This window comes from Passer domesticus, chromosome 8, assembly GCF_036417665.1.
Source record: "Passer domesticus isolate bPasDom1 chromosome 8, bPasDom1.hap1, whole genome shotgun sequence".
Taxonomy (NCBI): domain Eukaryota; kingdom Metazoa; phylum Chordata; class Aves; order Passeriformes; family Passeridae; genus Passer; species Passer domesticus.
The window spans coordinates 23975752-23995770 of record NC_087481.1 but is presented as its reverse complement, the minus strand read 5'-3'; the positions used below and the strand labels follow the sequence as shown (position 1 = coordinate 23995770).

General features: G+C 42.2%; 2 protein-coding genes across 9 annotated transcripts in view; one reads left to right on the top strand and one right to left on the bottom strand.

Annotated features, from left to right (window-relative positions):
* CTNNA3 (catenin alpha 3) overlaps positions 1-20019 on the top strand; it is a 427418-nt gene that overhangs the window by 132751 nt on the left and 274648 nt on the right. Inside the window, exon 1 of one of the 6 annotated variants that reach the window (XM_064429669.1) lies at positions 11175-11477. The exons of the other annotated variants lie outside the window; for them this stretch is intronic. The gene's annotated coding sequence lies outside the window, so the exon portion shown is untranslated. Of the gene's footprint in view, positions 1-11174; positions 11478-20019 lie in introns of those variants that run through there. 6 annotated transcript variants of the gene reach the window in all.
* The window catches only part of LRRTM3 (leucine rich repeat transmembrane neuronal 3), a 76423-nt gene that overhangs the window by 20868 nt on the left and 35536 nt on the right, over positions 1-20019 (bottom strand). The window lies entirely within an intron of this gene.

Sequence of the window (20019 nt, the reverse complement as noted above, 5' to 3'; positions counted from 1 at the left end):
CTAGATGTGCCAGCGGGATTAGGAACAGTCAGCTGTGTCCTGAGGCTGAGGGTGCACTGGCTGGCTTGACAGCAGCGTTGTGTGCTGCAGTAAAAGGAGGGGTTTTTGCCATCCTGGCCCACAGCAGACACGAGCTGGGGTTTGTGGGAGGATTGCAGACGTGTCAGAAGCCAGCCCTGTAGGTACTGTGCTTGCCTCCCTCCCGCGCTGGGCTCAGCTGTGCCGTGTCCTTGGGGCTGCAGTGGGCTCTGCCACGCTGGCTGTGCCCACCAGGATTCTGGCAGGTGCCACCCCTGCCCTCAGACACAGCTCAACCATGGTCTCTGGCTTTTTTCTCAAGGACTTTCCTCCCACAATTGGCTGCCCACATGTCTCTCTCATGTAAATAGTTGCAACAAGGCATTTTATTGCTGAAGCAGGGGATTTTCCTGCAGGATTTCAGGGAGAATTAAACTGATCGTTGTGCAAAACTTGGGAGATAGGTTTTCAGTTCTTCATATATGAAAAGAATGGAGTAATTTTAAATGTTGAAATCATCTTTACTGGCGCAAAGACTACCAAAAGCTTTCTGATAAATACTTTGCTAACTCCAGTCTATAACTTTCCTAGGGAAGCTGATCATACTTGACAAGGGAAATAGGATTCCACAGGAGGTTATATGAAATTATGAGATGCTGCAAATGGAAATATACTTTCTTAGGCAGAGGAGAGAGAACAACTTCTCTGTAATTGAGTTGCAGATAAAATTGAATTTAAAGGGTCCAGCAAGCTCGTTTGAAGTTCAAAGAAGCTGGTGCATAAATTTGGCCTGCCTGGAGTTACTGCATCTTTACACGTATAGCTTGATCAAAAGAAAAGTAGAAATGGAGTAGTTCCAGAAATCCAGATTGATTAGTCAATCTTTCTTACCCAGTGATGGAATTCAGAAAAATATCATTTGGTCTTCTCTAAAGTATTATCCTCCTGGATCAAAGGATTTCTCTTCCAGCCTTTCTATACTAATCGTACAACGAAAAAAAATGAACTTGTAAAGCAAAAAGATTATGCTCTTTATGATCTATTCAAGTTAGCAGTTCATGGAGGCTGCTTGTCCTGCAGAGTAAGCTACAGAAATGCTAAGTCAGTAAAAACATTACTTAATAGCTTACATTTACCTTTGTGACTGACTTGGGGAATGAAATAGTGAAATGTATGGCGATCTGTAAAAGTCTCCCTATTTCATATTATGATTTATTACTTTTTTCTGTGAAATGGAGGGTTATTATTTGTGGAGCCTCTGGAGGATCCTGCCAGCAGGGCTCTGCAGCAGGAAGAGCCCAGGAGCAGCACAGTGTTTGTGGGCTGAGATCCGAGCACCCAGGAGTGCACAGACTGTGAGTTCTTGGGGAGGTACACAGTACAGCTGGCAGGAATAGATGCTTTTAAATTAGCTAGTCTGAAAAATCTGGGTGGAGGCAAATGCCCTGGTACCAGTCATAGAATATATTGTTTCTGGAGGCCTTAATTCAAGGAATCAGGGCTTGAAAGTATAATTTAGGACCCAGAGTGGGACAAGGCTGGATGAAGATTGATGAGGACAGACAAAATCTTTGGGACTGTGACCTTTAACATAGCAAATTCTATTCTGTGAACCTGATAATTTCACAGTCTTTTAAAACCTAACAGAAGCCAATTGAGGGGAAGTAAGTACAAATGTTTTCCATGTATGTATTTCCATCTATGCCATATATAATGGAAGTGCAGGCAAGGAAACTAGAAAATGTCCTATTTAATGAATGTTGATCTGCTAGACACAGAGTCATTTTGGAGCTTAACTGCCTGAGAGAGGTCTCTGCAGGCCTGCTAATGCAGCAGTGGGGAGCTGATGGCAGGGTGGAACCTGCCCTGTTTACCCTTCCACAGCACTTCCAACACATGCAAGGAAATACATTTAGGTGAGGTAGTTTTAGTGTCATGAGTCATTTCTCCTCCTTTCCCCAGCAAGGTTTTGTGCAGTTCTGGAGGCCTGGAAGAGCCTCAGAGGAAGCTGACTTTTATGGAACGTGAGAAGTGTTGTAATTCATTTTAACTACGTGTCTGATGTTCCTACATGCCTAGTACCTTAAAATCTGGCCTCTCTTTGTGGTGGCACAACTCTTTAATTCTGTCAGGCTGTTAAAAATAATACCAATCTGTTCAGTCACTGACAGCAGGTTTTTTATTGTGTGGTGATTTGGGATTATGAGAGTTATGGGGGAAGGTGACCTTGATGCAGGTTTAAGTGCAGCACTTCTTGACACAATGCAGCAGAGAACAGCAATGGTGTTAACTTAATTATATTGTTAAATCCACTAGGGCTGAATTACTTGAAACAAATTAAACAAGGGACGTTCTTATTTCATAAACTGCATTTAATCTCATGCATGGCTGTGTTTATGATAGAGTCAGAGCAATACAGTAAATTAAATGTGAATAGAAGTCACACCAATATCTTCATAAGCAGATGTTTTGTATCTGAGCTAAAGTAGAAACAAGATACATCTAAAGTCATTCAGGGCAAGAAGACTGAAGTCTCATGCATTTACTAAAAAAAGATAAATTTGCAATTTTGAATAGTTAACATTTGTTCTCTTCTTCAGTCTGAGGCACACAGAAGGCTGGTTGTTATGTCATGGAGTAAAATTACACTTATCAGAACTTGCAATGGAATTTTGCAAAGAAATAAGCAGAGGTGATGGTACAATCAAAACATCAAGGCTGCTGCTACTTATTCAGTATGGGTCTTGACATTTTGGGCCACTTGTAGGAGTGCAGTTTTTCAGTGGTGGCAATTAGAACACCTCTGATGTATGAATAAGTTGTAAATGTATTAAATTGCTACCTGTCAGTACGTTTTTTTACTGTGCTTACTGAAATCTCCTCTTAACCTTTTCTCAGCAATTCCAGCTAACTATGGGAAGAGTTGGAAAACCTAAATAAGGGAAAAAAGGTTTGAATGACATTAGTATTGTTAATAACCCCCTGCCCCCATTTTTTAGTGTTGTGGCCAAAAAAAAAGGTAGATTCAAGTTTTATTTGTCAAATAATTTTAGGAAATTTTTGTTCCTTTTTTTTTTTGTGGTGAATAAACTGTTTGGAAGGAAAAATCATTTAGCTCTGCTTCTTAATAATCCTGGTGCAGAAATATACTCTTATAATACTGTAAAACTTTATGCACCCATTCTTATGTGGGTGGAATTTGTAATTCAATAGTTTATCTAATGATTGCATTCCATTTTCTAGTGACAGTTTTCATTAAGACTCCATTTACTCAGAGAGAAGTGAATCTAATAAGAGTAGCCTTGGGTTAAGGGATTTATCACTCTTTTTTTAATATTTTCCATATTCTGAAATATGTATCATTTAAGCATAACAGAAAGGTTTGTGCTTCTTTAAATCGTGCCGCATTTTTTCCAGTTGTTTAATGTGTATTACTTGGAGAATGTGCAGTAGGTATTTGAAAAATCAGTTTTTTCAGATACTAAGGTAGGAGTGAAATGACTGTAAGAAAAGGGGAAAAAAGGGGAAGAGATAGTCACAACTACAGTCACAAATTCATATGGACTTCCATAAGTTTACCTTCTGCATGGCGTTTTTAGTTGTGTTTTTTTTTTTTTTTTTTTTTTTTTTTTTTTTTTTTTTTTTTTTTTTTTTTTTTTTTTTTGCTTCAGTGTTAAAAGGAAGGTTGACATGAGGGGGGAATGGGGCTTTTCCAAGTTATGGGCTTAAACACACCATGGAAAATATTTAGTTTTATTATAAAGGTAGTATTTAGCATAACTATTTTATTGTATGTCCCATCTAACACAGTAACTGTTCAATACATTTTGAGGTAAAATCTAATCAACCCATGTAAAAGAAATTCTGAGAAAGGAACCATCAGAATGCAGAGAGACCCTGGCGCTGCAGGGAGGGAGGGATGGAAGGAGGGATGGAGGGAGGGATGGAAGCAGGGAGGGATGGAAGCAGGGAGGGAGGGATGGAAGGAGGGAGGGATGGAGCTGCGCCCCGCCCTGCGCTGCTTTCGGGAGCTCCGTGCTCCGGCGGGCTGTGCCCACCCTCGGCTCTGCGGCCAAAGCTCCTCACGGGAGCCTCTGCTGGGCCTGCGGGGCTCGGGGCTGCCCGGCCTGGCCTCTGCTCGGGCCCTGCACACCGGGCTCGGTCCCTGCACACACAGCTCGGTCCCTGCACACACACACACACAGCTCGGTCCCTGCACACACACACACACAGCTCAGTCCCTGCACACACACACAGACCTCTGTCCCTGCACACACACACAGAGCTCGGTCCCTGCACACACACACATTGCTCGGTCCCTGCACACACACACACAGAACTCGGTCCCTGCACACACACACACACTGCTTGGTCCCTGCACACGCACACACACACAGCTCGGTCCCTGCACACAGAGCTCGGACCCTGCACACACACACAGCTCGGGCCCTGCACACACACACACACTGCTTGGTCCCTGCACACGCACACACACACAGCTCGGTCCCTGCACACAGAGCTCGGACCCTGCACACACACACAGCTCGGTCCCTGCACACACACACACACAGAACTCGGTCCCTGCACACGCACACACAGCTCGGTCCCTGCACACACACACACAGCTCGGGCCCTGCACACACACACACACTGCTTGGTCCCTGCACACGCACACACACACAGCTCGGTCCCTGCACACAGAGCTCGGACCCTGCACACACACACAGCTCGGGCCCTGCACACACACACACACTGCTTGGTCCCTGCACACGCACACACACACAGCTCGGTCCCTGCACACAGAGCTCGGACCCTGCACACACACACAGCTCGGTCCCTGCACACACACACACAGAACTCGGTCCCTGCACACACACACACAAGCTCGGTCCCTGCACACACACACACACACACACAGCTCGGTCCCTGCACACACACACACAGAACTCGGTCCCTGCACACACACACACAAGCTCGGTCCCTGCACACACACACACACAGTTCGGGCCCTGCACACACACACACACACAGCTCGGGCCCTGCACACACACACACAGCTCGGTCCCTGCACACACACACACACACACACACACAGCTCGGTCCCTGCACACACACACACAGCTCGGTCCCTGCACACACACACACACAGTTCGGGCCCTGCACACACACACACAGCTCGGTCCCTGCACACACACACACACACACACACACAGTTCGGGCCCTGCACACACACACACACAGCTTGGTCCCTGCACACCGGGCTCGGTCCCAGAGGCCACTGCAGTGAAGTCAGGGACGCGGCACAGCTGCCACGGCAGCTCGGGGACAGTGCTGCTCTGACAATGGTCCCGATGGTTCCAGGCTCGCCATTCTCCTGTCTGAAATCGTTTGGTTTTCCTCTCCTCTAATAAAGCCCTCATTCGTGTCATACATTTCTTATAAAACTGGAGATGCACACTCATGACTGTGTATTTCTGTTCTGAGTATGTGCACATATAAGCACAGAGTGTTAAGGATTTTGCGTTTCTGTGTTTTAAAGGAGGCAAGAACCAACCCTGTGAAGTCTTAACACAAAAATAAAGCAACAACAAAATCTAGAAAAAACATCTTCAAATGTTCTAATGAGCTTTTAGGAGTGAAACAGGACATGCCTTATGGGGAAAATGTGATTTTGAAAGGCTCCAGCAATATGAGTTATCACACATCCCTGGATAATACATCACACCAAAATCCTGTTTATTTAGGCTATTGCTGTTGGCAGTTAATCTCAAGCAGAGATATGCAGCATCCTGAGAAAGGTGAAATGGCAAAGCAGAAGGGTTGTCCATACCTGCTCTCAGATCTGTAATAGCCTCAGAGATCCAGAGGAGATGTCTCCTCTGCCCACTGTCTCTGTTCATTAAATCCTGTTTGGCACTTGCAAAACATCTTGGTGATGTAGTGTTTTTCTTAATCTCACAAGTGCATAAAAATTTACTTTGTACTGCTGTCACTAGAAGAGTTGGAAAACAAAATTTGTGCATTGTGTAGGTAAGAACAAGGCAAATCCTGACCTGAAGAGTTTTGTATTAGTAGTTAATGCTATTTTAGAAGGTAAATATGGCTACCTGATTATATCTTCTTTTTTTTCTTTCTTTTTTGTTTACTTCTCCTGCCCCCCATTAGATGGGTATTGTGCTCCAGGAAATTTGAAGATTTAGTTAATATTAGTAGAAATAGACTTGATTTGAAAAATTTGCATCCAGATCCTAGTATCTTACTTCTCAGAGTTCTGGGAGACATAATTTGTATTGTATGCTTGGGATCTGCATATGAGTTTATAATTCACATGCCACCAAAATAAACGCATTTTTGGCTTGTGCCTGTTTGTAATTGTGATGAATGCAGAATCTGTTGGTTAGGAAGGTCTCTCCCAGCAGTTGTGTACAAAGTAATTTGCTCGTTACCCTTCCCTTCTTCTCACACCTCATCTTCTTTGAAAGTCGCTATTTATCATTTTATGGCGCTGGTGAGTAAGTGCTGCTGAGTCAGTGCTCGATCAGTTTCCAGCTGGGCCTGTGTGAGTAATTTACTGAGATGCCAAGCAATGCAATTAAATTTGCAGAGCATTATGACTTCACTGTGAGTGCAGCGTGGTGCTGTCGTCACGGTGCCATCCCCACAGATCGGATGGCAGTGACTGCTCTGGGGTCACCTGCTCAGGCTGGCAGTGGCACCTTGTGGCCATAGGGCAGTGCCCCTCTGCATCTTCATTGCCTTCTGCAGCAGTACCACCAGTGGCTTCCACTCACATCACCTGATACTATTTTAACAAGAAATATTGCAGAGGAATTTTTTGCTCAAGAGCATATGACGTTTTCTTTTACTGCAGAGGCAATGTTTTACAAAGAAGATGACCAGTGAAATAATTATTTTTGGAAATTTCTACAGTGGTGGTAGATAGTCTGTGCATCTGTGTATTGATGTGTATTTAATTTTTGTTATTAAAAAAGTCTGAAATCGATGTGACATGAAGGACAAAGCATTCCTTACTCTGTCAGATGAAAGTTTTGGAAGTTGCAATTAGCTGGTTTTTATGCACCTTTGTTGATCTTATGACTCATTTAATGTGGTTGATTCAAATGTCAAATTTTACTGGAAGATTAATGTGGCCTGGTTTTGTAGCCTCTCATACTTTGTAGTCATCACAGCTGCTGTGGAACAGGTTAAAGAATTGAAAATGGGAAAGTTGCTTATATAAGATGGCCTGTAGTGCACAGGGTAGTTTGAACATTTAGAGCTGTTTTGTGGGGACAGTGGCTCCGACTTTCAGGATGGTGCTCTGAGAGAAAATTACCTTTTTCTTTCTACTCTTTAATCCTGTTCTAGGGTCTCCTCTGCCATACAGCAGCTTGTGATATGGCACGAGATTAAATCACTATTGCTTCTATCTTTCATTAGGCCGAAAGAGATACGGCTGATTATTGACTTCCCTCAGCTTCCAGTGTTCCAAGATGTGCCAGAGCTACTGGGCAGAGCTCCCGGGCGGTGTTGCTGCTGCTGGAGGAGCTCTGGGGGCACAAGGGGCACACCTGGCTTAGCCAGAGCAGCCACTGCGTGGCCTGGAGCAGTGCTGAGGAGCACCAGCAGCCTGCACTGCCTGGCTCTTGTCTCACCTTGTGCAGGGAGCGCTCCCAAGCAGCTGGAACATTCCTGGACCACATGCTCTGGTTCAGCTGGCTGCAGGAATGTGGTTTGCTTCGAGACCCCTGCACACATCCAGCCCAAAAGTGCACAGCTCCTGGAGCACCTGGCTGAATGCTCTGGGATGGGTGTGTGTTCAGATGGGGAAGGTGGAAATTCCCAACCACTGAAACTGTGGCTTTGGTCAGATACACTAAATTCATCTTTCCTCAGCCAGTCCAGTAGTCTGCAGCTACAGTTATTGGACATTGCCTCTCAGTAGGTGTAGGGTCAGCACAGATGAGAGGTGGTAAGGGACTATGTTGGTGGTAATAAATTCCATGATTCCTATGCCTCCTGGTTTGCCATTGGTTTTTTCAAATGCAAATACTTTAAGTGCCTTGAGCATTTACTACAATCTGTCTGAAAGCTACAATACCTTCTGTAAACAAGAGAGTTTAAAAGTCAGTGAATTCAGGAAAGTCATCAGTTCCCCTGCTTTCAGATTTTATTATAACCCTGAAGTTCTCTGGAGAAGTATTAAAGCATTACAGAGTGGGATATTTGGCATCCGCATTGCCTCAGGAATATTTAAAGGCTAAGGCTTGTCATTCATCATCTCGAATCACTGAGAATAAAACCACATTTTATACTAGTATAACTTCTGGAGCAACACAGTCAAGCAAGCACCTAGGGCAAATTTCACCTTTAAGGAGTTTGGTAAATGAATGAAGTAGTGCCATAAAAACCTATTCTGACTCTTCTCATAATTGAGGATTCACTGTAGAAACCATAATGGTGACGTTAAGCATTCTGTGTGCAAAATGGAACGTATAACACGTGTGTCAAAAGGTCCTGCCTCACTGGAGGATGTTTTCTAGGCTCTGTAGTTAGCTCTGCTCCTTTTGCTATAGTAATCTTCATTTGTGTTTGAAGGGCACCTCTTAGGGACTAGAGAAAGGTCTGTGTTGTTGGTACTTGTTTGATTAAATCTTGTCATGGCCAAAGAACTCTGCTTCTGAAATCTTAGAAGAGGTGCCTTAAAACTAGCTCAGTAAGCACTTCTTGGGTGATCGAAGCTCAGTTTGCAGAGCATGGAGTCAGAGATGCTGCTTGGGATGAACATGAAGTTACTCAGGAGCACATAGGGAAGTAGGTTAGCCTAAAACCCTGCGTGGTTAATCCAAGTGCAAGATATTGTCAGACATAGCCTGGGGAAAAAAAATGCTTTATCTGAGGAGGAAGACTTGTGGAATGTCACTTTGCTGAATCCAGCTTTTGATTCCCATACAAAGGGCTCTAGAACTACTTCCTACTGACTCATTGACAATAGTTTCTAGGGGTTCTTCAGCCTAGCAGTGTGTTGCTATTCCTGAGCTGTCCTTCTCATCTGCTGCCTGACTCCCCTGTGTTTGCCAGGGTGCAGCAGTTGCAGACAGAGGAATCTCCATTCCTGCCATAGCCCCGGGCCTCTGTGCTGATAGCAACCACACCAGGCACTCTCAGCAAGGCTTCCACCCAGCATGGGGCTTGGGATAAACAGAACAAAAATCTGGGGGTTCCTCTCTTTTCCTGCTTGAACTCATGTTTCTTACCTTCCCTGTTCTTTTGCTAATTTTGTTGTGGGACCTCATCTTCCTACTTGAAAAATTCTTCAGTTTCTGATTACATTGTGATAGGGTCAATATAAAGACATTTCACTGGCTTCTAGTTTAAACTAACCTGCCTTTTCTCTGGGGTTTATTTACTGACAAATACTGAATTTTCTCCTTTGTCCTTAATTTTGTATGATAAATTTCCAAGCTGTTAATTCCCTTTCATCCATCCTAGTGATTGTCATAAAGGTTGTTCTCTCCATCAGAAATTCATTTTGAATCCCTTTCTCAAATACAGCTGAACAGCCTGACGTATTATCCAGGAGAAATTACTTGTATCTCTCATAATAATGTTAACAAATCTCTTTCTTTACTGAAAATTACTCAATAGATGTGTTTAGAATCAGGTTCACCTTTTTCCAAGCCATATTGCATTACTCCTTCATATTAAGGTTGGAATTGATGAATACATTCATATTTTTCTTTCCCTGCTGTTATCTCCGGTGAATAAGCCCATTGTTTATGGGGAACAAAATTTGTTTCTAAATGCATGACTGTATTATTTCCCATCAGTTTTAATATTTTTCTTTCTACTGCACTGTTCTGTGACATTTCCCTCTTTCAGCATAATAGTTCAGTGCCCCTGTGTTGATGATACTGCATAACTTTGTGTATCATCAAATTTCATTAGTATAAATTTACTTTTTTTGTTAAATTACTTCACTCAGTAATGACCTTAGAATCTCTCACCAGGCTTTTGCTTTTGTATTCAAACACTGAATTTTTACTTATTTTTATAACTTCATCTTTAAAGTTTATCCACCACAGAATTCTCATTGTCAATTGACATCTCTTCATCAAAACTCGCAGATTTTTTTAGTTTCTTGGTTTATCAGAGTGGTGTCTTTGAGGAGAAGAAGTTTCAGAGGTGGAATGTAGAATTTATGAGTGAGTAGCAGTCCTTCACTGGGATGAGGGTCAGAAAATAAGATGTTAATTGTGGCACATGACAAGGCAACAGTGTTGTCAGAACGAACTGATAACATGGTCAGTGTGATAGACTCAGGTGAGATTTTAGAAGAAATTATAGATGCACATGCTATGAGTTTGGGGCAAAAGCAGTAATACAGTCCCTTGGAAAGGCAATCAGCTGACACAGGGAATGTACTTTTCATACAAAACTGATTTCCATTTTCTTTGATTCAGGAGCCAGCACTGCATCTTCCGACTAATTGATGAAGTTTGGTGCTGAATGCTGCTTTGGAAATTGTACTTTGCTAAATCCTTCACCCTTAACTGATACCTCCTGTAGGAAATCAAACTGAAAATACATAATTTGTCCTAAAGTGGCAGAATCCAGGAATCAGAGCTGCTTCTTTTCTTGAAAACTGCAATGATTTTGTTGCTGCTGACTGACTGACACTGCTCTCTCGCCTTTGATGCTGTATCATTAAAGGAGGTCTAAGTGCTATAACTGTATTCAATGTGAAAATGATGACTCTTTTAGACTCTAAGTATTTAAGTAATTAGAAACTGTTGTATTATAACTATTAACATAGCATCAAGAAGTGATGCATCTTTTTATTCCTGAAGCTGCCTCAGTCTGGAAGCTTGTGCAGTCCTCAGTTAGATCACACCAAGTGGCCATGAGCTTCTTTTTGTCTTCTGCTCTTCCTGTTCTTACACGGGTGGTGAGAAACTTCCATATTGGAAGTCTGAGCTCATTCCACAGCATTTGTTACAAAAACAAGTGGATAAAGCTGTAATTCTGATTACTTTTATTAAATAGAGCCAGCACAGTTTAGATGTGAATAGGATAGTAAGAATCTGGAACGAAATTACATCTACTGTAATTTATCTTTTAGAAGTTTGTTTTAAATGAACTTAAGTGGGAACACAGACAAGCTGTGTAACACTTTGACATATCAAACCTATCCATCCTCTGTAGCTATTGTGACATCAGTGAGAAATGTGTCATAAGGCTGAGCTTTTAACACACTGTCATGTGCTAAATGAATCCTGGCTGGCTTAGCCATTCCCTTGTTCTCCTGGTGTCTGGGTCCCCCACCAAGAGCGTGACTTCCAGCAGCTGAGGGAGAAGGCAATACACTAAGAATGCATGGAGGGGATGAGTAAAGTTAATTTTCAAATACTCCTGATGAGTTCCTTGGCGGTCAGCTACTTCCATTAGGCAGAAACCTGGTGAGTTCCAATTTGTGCCTCCAAAAATGCTGAAAAGTGTCTGCTGATGCATTATTAAATCTGTAGGGCCAAATTTTCTGCCAGTATAAAAATTCTACTGATGACATTTAGAGCATCCAAAGATTTCGCCCATTATTAGAGAGTTTATTAGGATTAATCACTTGTGTTGGCACTGTAATTTATTTGGGAGACTAAGACACCCAATTGCAATATTTTATTTTAAGAAAATGCTGGTAGATGCCTATTGAATCACAGAATTATTTCAAAATCACTGAAAAGTAGTGATTGCTGTGTGCGAGAAGAGACAGGAGTGAGCGGTAAAATTCAGTCAGGAACCAATGCTGTGTCTGATGTTCTCAGGCCATAAAGAAGACAAGACCAGTGGGAATGTAAAGTATTAATGGACTACTGCCCTAATCCAGACAGCTTCCTAACACCTGAAATAGAGTAGTGCTAAAAGTTGTGGCATGCTGGATGAAATGGATGACTTCGAAAATGATGCTAATTCTGCTTAGAGTATGGGAAGTAAAGTGCTTTAACTGGTATTTTCGTTAGGCAGCAAAGACTTTGTCTTTTGAGCTTGCATTTCTGCCTCATATTTTTTGCATCCAGTATGGTTACACTGCACTTGTTTTGCAGTGGTCAAGGAAAGAATAATTCTAAATGCAAGTAACTGTTTTGGAAAGGGGAAGAAGCCATTAAAAAAACTGCATTTTTTTAATCATCACTTAATCTTAGAGTTTGCTGCAAGGACTTGCTTGGCTCTAGTCATAGATTATTTACTGGAGAGCTGGGTTGTGAGAGAGAGAGCAGCACCTTTTTATCTGTCTCTTGCTGTATTCATAAATCTAACACCTTTGAAACCTGTGATTGTCAGCAAGGCACTGACTGCTTTAACTGCAGGCAGACTGGGCTGAGACCAGTGGATTCTTCCCTTTCGTGAGTCTCCAAGTGTAAAGGTCGCTTCAGCTGTTGAAACATCCTTGATTTCAGGTGCTTTTGAGAGGGAGAAAAAGCAGTGTTGCCAGATGGTACTTTCTGGACTAAATGAACAGAGAGATTTAATCAGAGTTAATGCTCCTGACATGCACATCCTCCTGCTGGCCCTACGATTTACTGCCTGTGAAAGGTGCTAACCAAAGTCTGGCAGCTCTACTGGGGCTGAAATAGTTTCCTGTGATTTTCTTCCATTTTAACTTTCCTAGGTCGGCAGCCGTCTTAAGAAACATCATGAATAGTAAGAATTTATTCATGAATGATGAAACATTTAAGGTCCACTGGAGAAGCACTCTTGGAAAGCACATGCCAGAACATCAGATGTTTGGGGTCCTGAGTGTTCCCAGAGCTTTATGGGGATGTGTGAATGAGACCTGCCTGGCCTTGTTCATTAGTATCAATGCTTGAGTTTCATAAAGAACGTGGTTTATATCCCTATTTGCACCAAAGCTGTGCTTCTACTAGAGTTAGGCTTCAGTACTGAGGCTTTTAAACTCTCACTTCAAAGGTGGCATTATTGCAAATAAGCTGGTTTTGTGTTTAACAAAACATTGATATGACATACTATGCTATACCTGAAATCCTGAAATTTAGCCCTAAAATCTCAACTAACTCCTCAAAGAAAGCAGCAATACAGGGGACTATTTGTTAGTCAGTTATCCTGAGCAGTGAACAATTTGCTTGAATTGACACATTTCCTTTTTAACACCATTGCCTGGGTTTACAAAGGGTCAGCAAACCTGGGGGTTTCTGAGTCTTGTCCAGTGCAGAGGGTAGGAGGTACAGGAAGCCTGGCTCCTGTCACCTGCCTCTGCCAATGGCTTGGTCACCTGGGACTTCCCTTTCTGAGACTCAGGTCGCTCATCTCTTGATGACAGAGGTTAACACTGACCTTTGGACAGAGGTGTTGGATCTACTGATCAGCTGGGGGTTGTTGCCAGTCATTAATTCTCATGCCCAACCACACCTTTATAAAACTGCTCTGGAGCTTAGTACTGACAGGGGCCTTTGGGCTGATGTATTCTCAAGCACTGCGACCCCAAAGCTGATGTGGACAGCACAGGGGGAAGGGCCAGGAGCAGAATGTGAACATTGCTGTGGAAGAGGCACAGCAGAAGGGCAGGACGTGCTGAGCTGGTTCTCCTGCTCCAGTGAAACAAAGAGCCAGCTGGAGTGAGAGCAACTGGGAAAATATGCCAAGTGCAGGTGTGTCTAAGGTGTGATGTAGGAGAGTGTGCTTGGACCCGGGCTGTCAGTGGCCAAGGGTGATGCCCAGAGTGTCTGAGTTGTGCTGTGTCTGTCACAGGGAACACCCTGGCAGGGCAGGTTATGTGGATCTCCAGTGTGAGCTGTGCTAGGCTCACATGACAAACACAAAAATCTCTCTTCTGGCAAGACAGGCTGCATGGGAAGGAGGGCCTGGCAGCTCAAGCCTCCCTCCAAAGCTTGCACTGGATACATACTGGATACTGGTGAACATAAAAGGTGAATGGGTACTTTACCATTTCTTCAGCTACATATTGCTTTTTTTTTTCCTGATAGAAATGAAACTTATGCTTGCCTATGACAGGTTGAGAATTAAGCACTTCCTCACCTTTTTTGCAGTCTTTTTATGCTGTGTTGCTGGTTGGTTTAAAATATATTTGATTTTTCTCGCCTGTGGAAACAAGCACAACTGAAGAAAAAAGCTTGCTAGGAATAAATTGGCACCTTTTTCTATGCAGTGTTAAGATGAATAGAAAGGTTTTCTTAACCTTGTGCTCTTGAGAAATGTTTTGAGCCTTTAACTTCTCGTGATTCTATGTGTCTCTGTTTTCTTACGTTACTTTTCTCATGTCACCCCTAAAATTGTCAAGTCAAAATCAATGTTAAATTGAAGAATTGCATCTGCTGAAGACGGAACTTCATGTCTTTTGTGCACAGTGAAAATACTTGTGGAAATTGCTTTTTCTGGCCTTAAACCATTTTTCATTTTTCGAGATTGTATGGAAGAACTTAATCCAAATGAGATTTTCAGCTTCAGCTTTTCCAGAGTGTTCTTCCCAACATCAATCATGGTGTGTCAAGTGGCCGAGCACACTTCTTAATGAACCATGCGTGACAGTGTTCATTTTTCTTTGGAAAAAGGAAATGCAAAGTGATGTTAAGAATCTAGTTATAAAATTCATAGTGAGGATTGAGTTGCTTATGATTTCCATTACTCCAGTGCTGGGAGAATACCAGCTCAGTAGACATCTTCTTATTCTAAATGGTCCAGAGAATAGAATTTTCTGGGGTGCTTTTTGCTTCGATTCTTATATGAAGCTCTGACAATTTTTCAGAAACGGTCAAAAGTCATGAACAGGACTGTCCAAAATCTGAGTATAAGGCTTGGAAAATGGAGATGAGGAATTTTAAAGTAATTGAATGTATTTAAAAGTTATTTTTATTTTTCACCTCAATTTTGGAGTCTTCAGTGTCTGCTCATTTCAAATTTTCAGGCTTTTCCTCACAGCCAAGAGAACAAGATTTGGATTATTTTTATGTAGTAACATATAATTCACTTCTCTCACCATTGTATGCTAGGAAAATATGCACACAACAAAATCTCAGGAGATGGGAGGCTCGTATCTATTTTTACAAAGGTAACAGATATTGCTGAAAAATTTATAATAGTCCTGCTTTTGACAAGGTCAGTTTGGATACTCCTGAGTTATGGAAAGGAAATACATTGTGTTGGGTTTGGGCATCACTATTAGGACATGAACACACTGGAGAAATAAGTGGCCTAGATGATAATACATTTCAGGAAGGTTTGGAAGAGTTGGACTTGCTAAGTCTAGAAGCCACAACATGAAAAGTGAAGAAAACAGTTTTTCAGTACTGTTGAACTTGCTCAGTGCCTACAGAAAATGATATATCCTAGCAGTTCAAATTTAACCCTTAACTCAAAGTGCCAGAGTGAAAGTCTAAAACCAAAATCTGAGGCACTTTGCAGCCTTATGATGTGAGGTAAGAAAAAACCTTCTGGATTTTGTTGTCTTCTTTTTTGTATTCTGTTCTTGAGATGCATATGACCACATTTTCAGGTTGTGACACACAAATATTTTTAACTAAAGGTCCTTGATCTTTGGGCAAACTCTTGATTGTCTCATGGTGGATTCCAGAATAATGAATGAGAGTTTGGGCACACAGGGTGTGTGTCAAGGTAGCTCAAGGATGCTGATGTAGTCTTCTAAACTTCAATGAACCTGCTGACACTGCTTCATAAAATGTCACTCAATATTATTTCACTTACACAAGATCAAACCCAAAGGGCTCAAGCATTATACTGTGGCTGTGACAGAATTAACAGAGGGAAGTTGCTTCCTGCAAAGACTAACAGATACAGACCATCATGAAGCTATGAAAGAAATTTCAGTGAAGTTTAATCTACAGATATCTCAGGTGCTGCTTTAGTTATTTCTTAGAGTTTAAATCACTTTTTAAATCTTCATCCCCTGTTTAGCAGCAGAGCTCCCCTAACATCAAGGAAACTACCTGGGTTCTAACTTGAAGAAAATATTTAAACTTGCTGTGAATTGTTGGAAAGAATCAGAAATAGTTCTTATTCTAAAGTTGCTTTTGATTAAAGTATCTTTTGTCTGGGCAGTTCCCCACCTGATGTGTTACAGTACCTTCAGCATAAGTTGTGCTTCTTGACTGGTTTTTTTCCCCACCAGGGCATGCAGAGGTAATGATGTCCATGGAGAAAAAAGGAGTGGAGAGATGCAGCAGCATAATGATACAGATCTGAATTTAGGCTTGGATCCAGCTTTGCTGGTGTGCTGCAGGTGGTGCAATGCATCAGCACAGCTTCTGTGTGATGTGATCTGAAATACATGTTTTGGGATGGGGATCCTGAAACACAGCCAGCAGCTCTTCCATTGCTGGGATTTCACCCCAGGTGCTTTGTGTACTGGCCACAGGTCATCTGCAGGAACAGTTTCTCTCACAAACATCTCCAGAATCATTTTCTGACAATATATGCTTGAGCCAATACAGTCTCACTGAAGGAAGAACTGTAATACTTTAAAGTGACTCATGCACCGTAATTTAGAGGGTGGCTGCCTACAATTTCCAGGTGCCATCAATCTCCTTGGTAAGATAATTTCCTGCCTTCTTATACACGGAGGAGTAAAGGATACACCATGAATTTCTGATGATGGGGATGATACTTAGCCTTTAGATAGTGTTTTTAGCCTTCAAGCAGTTTACAAGTGAGCCTTAATGTTCATCATATCCTTCAAAGTCGTTAAATGTTAATATTCCCTTTTTGTAGAGGGGGGAGTTGAAGGAAAGGAGTTACCTAACTTTCTCAGGACTTTGGAAAGAGTCATGGGAGTACATTTCAAGCCTGTGCCTACATGATGTGTCCCTTCTTTCCCTCCAAGGCTGCTGTGGTTGTGCCAGTTTCCTGTGCCAGCCCTGGGCAGGATGCAGTGCCTGCCACAGGGGCTGCTGACTTACAGCAAGCAAAGGACTGCTCTGGGACATTGCTGAGAAATTCGTCAGCTAAGAGTTTGAAAACTTAGAGAAATCTTCCTAAAGGTGCTTAACGAGCTGTTGAAGTGGTTCTAAGAGATGTCAAGTGGTTCTCTGAGAGACACAGAGTCCTCAAAAAGCTTTCAGCCACCAGCATCCAGTTGTGTGACCGTGGATGGGTGGATTTCTACTGGATTCAATGCTGTTGGATTTTTCCATTCACTTCAGTGAACTTAAATGAAAATCTTGGACGTAGCACTTGTCCGTTTTTTTGTTTGCTTGTTTGTTTTGTTTTTTTTTTTTTTTAAGTACATATTTATTTTATTTCTGTCTGTCTGCCATAGCTTTTGGCTTTCATATATCCTGAAACAAATATACAACTGAAGGCTACAGATGCAGGAGGTTTCTTTTGAAGCAGTGGGGAGTCTGCATGAGGAATCTTCACAGGAGTTTGAAACATTGATATTTGTTTAGAAAACCCTGGTGTCTCTCAGAAATATGTTTTATTCATGGAAGACAACTCATAAGAGGTCAGAAAAATAGGAGAAAGCTTATTTACTCCATTCAGTTAAACAGAACATTGGCACTGTGGAATGGAAGTGCCATCTAATTACATGACCCTTTTTTAATGTGTTGATTTAAAAGTTATATTTTAGTCAGCATGTTTTCTTTAAAAAAGATGTTCTCATTAACTTCTTTGTTCAATGTAAAAAATAATTATAAGAATGTTTTTTTTTTTTAAATTGGGAAATACAGAATTATATTTTAATTTTTTTCCCTTTTAGCCTACTCCTAGTCAACTTCTGAAATTTTCAGGGATCTAAAAAAGAATGAAATTATTTTTGCAACTAATTTTTTTTATCAGTTTGGTTTAATTTAATTTCTAAGTGCTTTAATGGCAAGCATTATAAAAATTCAAAGTTTTTAAATTTCATGTTCATTTGCCTATCCTGTAGAACTTACAGTTTTAATGACACAAATTGTGCCACCTTCTGTCTTTCCAAAATAAAAATCAGATAAAAGATAGAGGTCAAACTGGGCCAGAACAGGCCAAAGCAGTTAACCAGTTTTTAAACCGGTTAAAAGTGACAGGAAAGGAGACAAGTGGACACGGAAGGATCACTACTGAAGTCTGTGTGGAGAAGAAAGAATTACCAGATGTTTGGTGTTCATAGGAATGTTCATACAGGTGCTCTCTCAAATTCTGTTCACAGGATTCATAAGAATTTTGTATTTTTAAGAGCTTTGCCTTCCACTAAATGAGGCCAAAATAGGCTAGTTGGCTGAAAACCAGCAAGAAAGGAGACAAATTGCACACAGACATGCTTGGAAAAGCATGATTTCATGATTTGCAAAGGAAATGAGGCTTGAGAGATGGACTACAAGTAGCAGTAACCTGCAGAGCCCAAACACAGCTCTGCCCCTCTAACTGATCTCCCCTTCCCTCTCCTTTTTGGAAGCATTACAGGAGATGTGATAAGTAAATACAAGCTTAATATAGCTGTTTACTAAAGCTCTTGGGGAAAGTCTAGCAAAATATGCTTTCATAAATAAACCAGAGCTAATTAAGAACCACTTGAAAAGCTAGCACAGGGGAAGGATGCGAGAAAATTACCATGTAACGTGTGTGTGGTGAGCAGAAGCATAATTCCAGCTGAGACGAGACAGAAACCTGACTGGGAGCTGGATTTATCCATTCTTTCTCATCTTGGGTAATATCCTATTAAACAAATCATGCCATTAAATTTGATTGAATTACCTGACAATAATAATGGCAGCAGAATAAGACCTTTCCAAAGTAACCTGCAGCTAAAAATCTGATAAATGTCTGATAAAGTTAGAAAGCGGGCTAGTGTGTAATTATAAGGAAGATCAATCTTAATGCATGTGTTTATTTTTCAAGTCCAAATCAATTAATTGTATGCAAAATAGAAGGGGATTGTGGCAAGATGCTAGGAAATGTTGTACCTTTCCTGAGCTGGGATTCCTGGGGCAGAGTTAGTGAAGGAAAGCCAGCCTGTCTGCAGAGTCAGTGAGGGGTGTGCAGCCTGTGCCAAGGGGTTTAACACAAAGGTGCCAGCTCTTGGTGCTGCTCCCATCTGCTGTGGGATTGCCTCTGGGAAGGCAGTTTGGTGGGAACCAGTGCCTGGGAGGGGCACAGCCCTTGGGAAGGTGTGTGTGAGAGCACTGGTGTGAGCTGTGTGTGTGTGAGAGCACTGGGGTGAGCACTGGGTGTGTATGAGAGCACTGGGGTGAGCTGTGTGTGTGTGAGAGCACTGTGTGTGTGAGCACTGTGTGTGTGTGTGTGTGTGAGAGCACTGGTGTGAGCACTGTGTGTGTGAGCATTGTGTGTGAGAGTACTAGTGTGTGTGTGTGTGTGTGTGTGAGAGCACTCTGTGTGTGTGTGAGCCCTGTGTGTGTGTGTGTGTGTGTGAGCACTCTGTGTGTGTGTGAGCCCTGTGTGTGTGTGTGTGTGTGTGTGTGTGAGCACTCTGTGTGTGTGTGAGCACTGTGTGTGTGAGCCCTGTGTGTGTGTGTGTGTGTGTGTGTGTATGTGTGTGAGCCCTGTCTGTGTGCGTGAGCTCTGTGTGTGTGTGTGTGAGCCCTGTGTGTGTGAGCCCTGTGTGTGATTCCTGCTGTGCTTTGTGTGAGCACAGCACGTTGAGGCTTGGGGTAAGTACACCTGTCACAAGCATGCAGTGGCTTCAGTATGCTTTTAAATTGCATTTGGGTGAAGATAACACTTTTGGAGGCTGTACAGAAGTTTTGTTTGGGCTTTCAGTGTTTGCAGGTCCTGGGTATGTCAGACATAGGGCAAAGGTTCTCAGGACATTGTGTCTTCTGCTCTTCTCTTTCTGTGTACATTCCATGCCCATGGAACACTCCTGCCTGACAGCGCTCGGTTTTCTGGTCTGTAAAATCTGTGCCATCATTCTTTGCTTCAGATCTGCTCACAGATTGCCTTCATGTTGTCTCAGTGCTGCAAGACACATTATCATACTTGTCATATCTGTCTCTCTCACCTGTTGGGAAAAGACCCTGA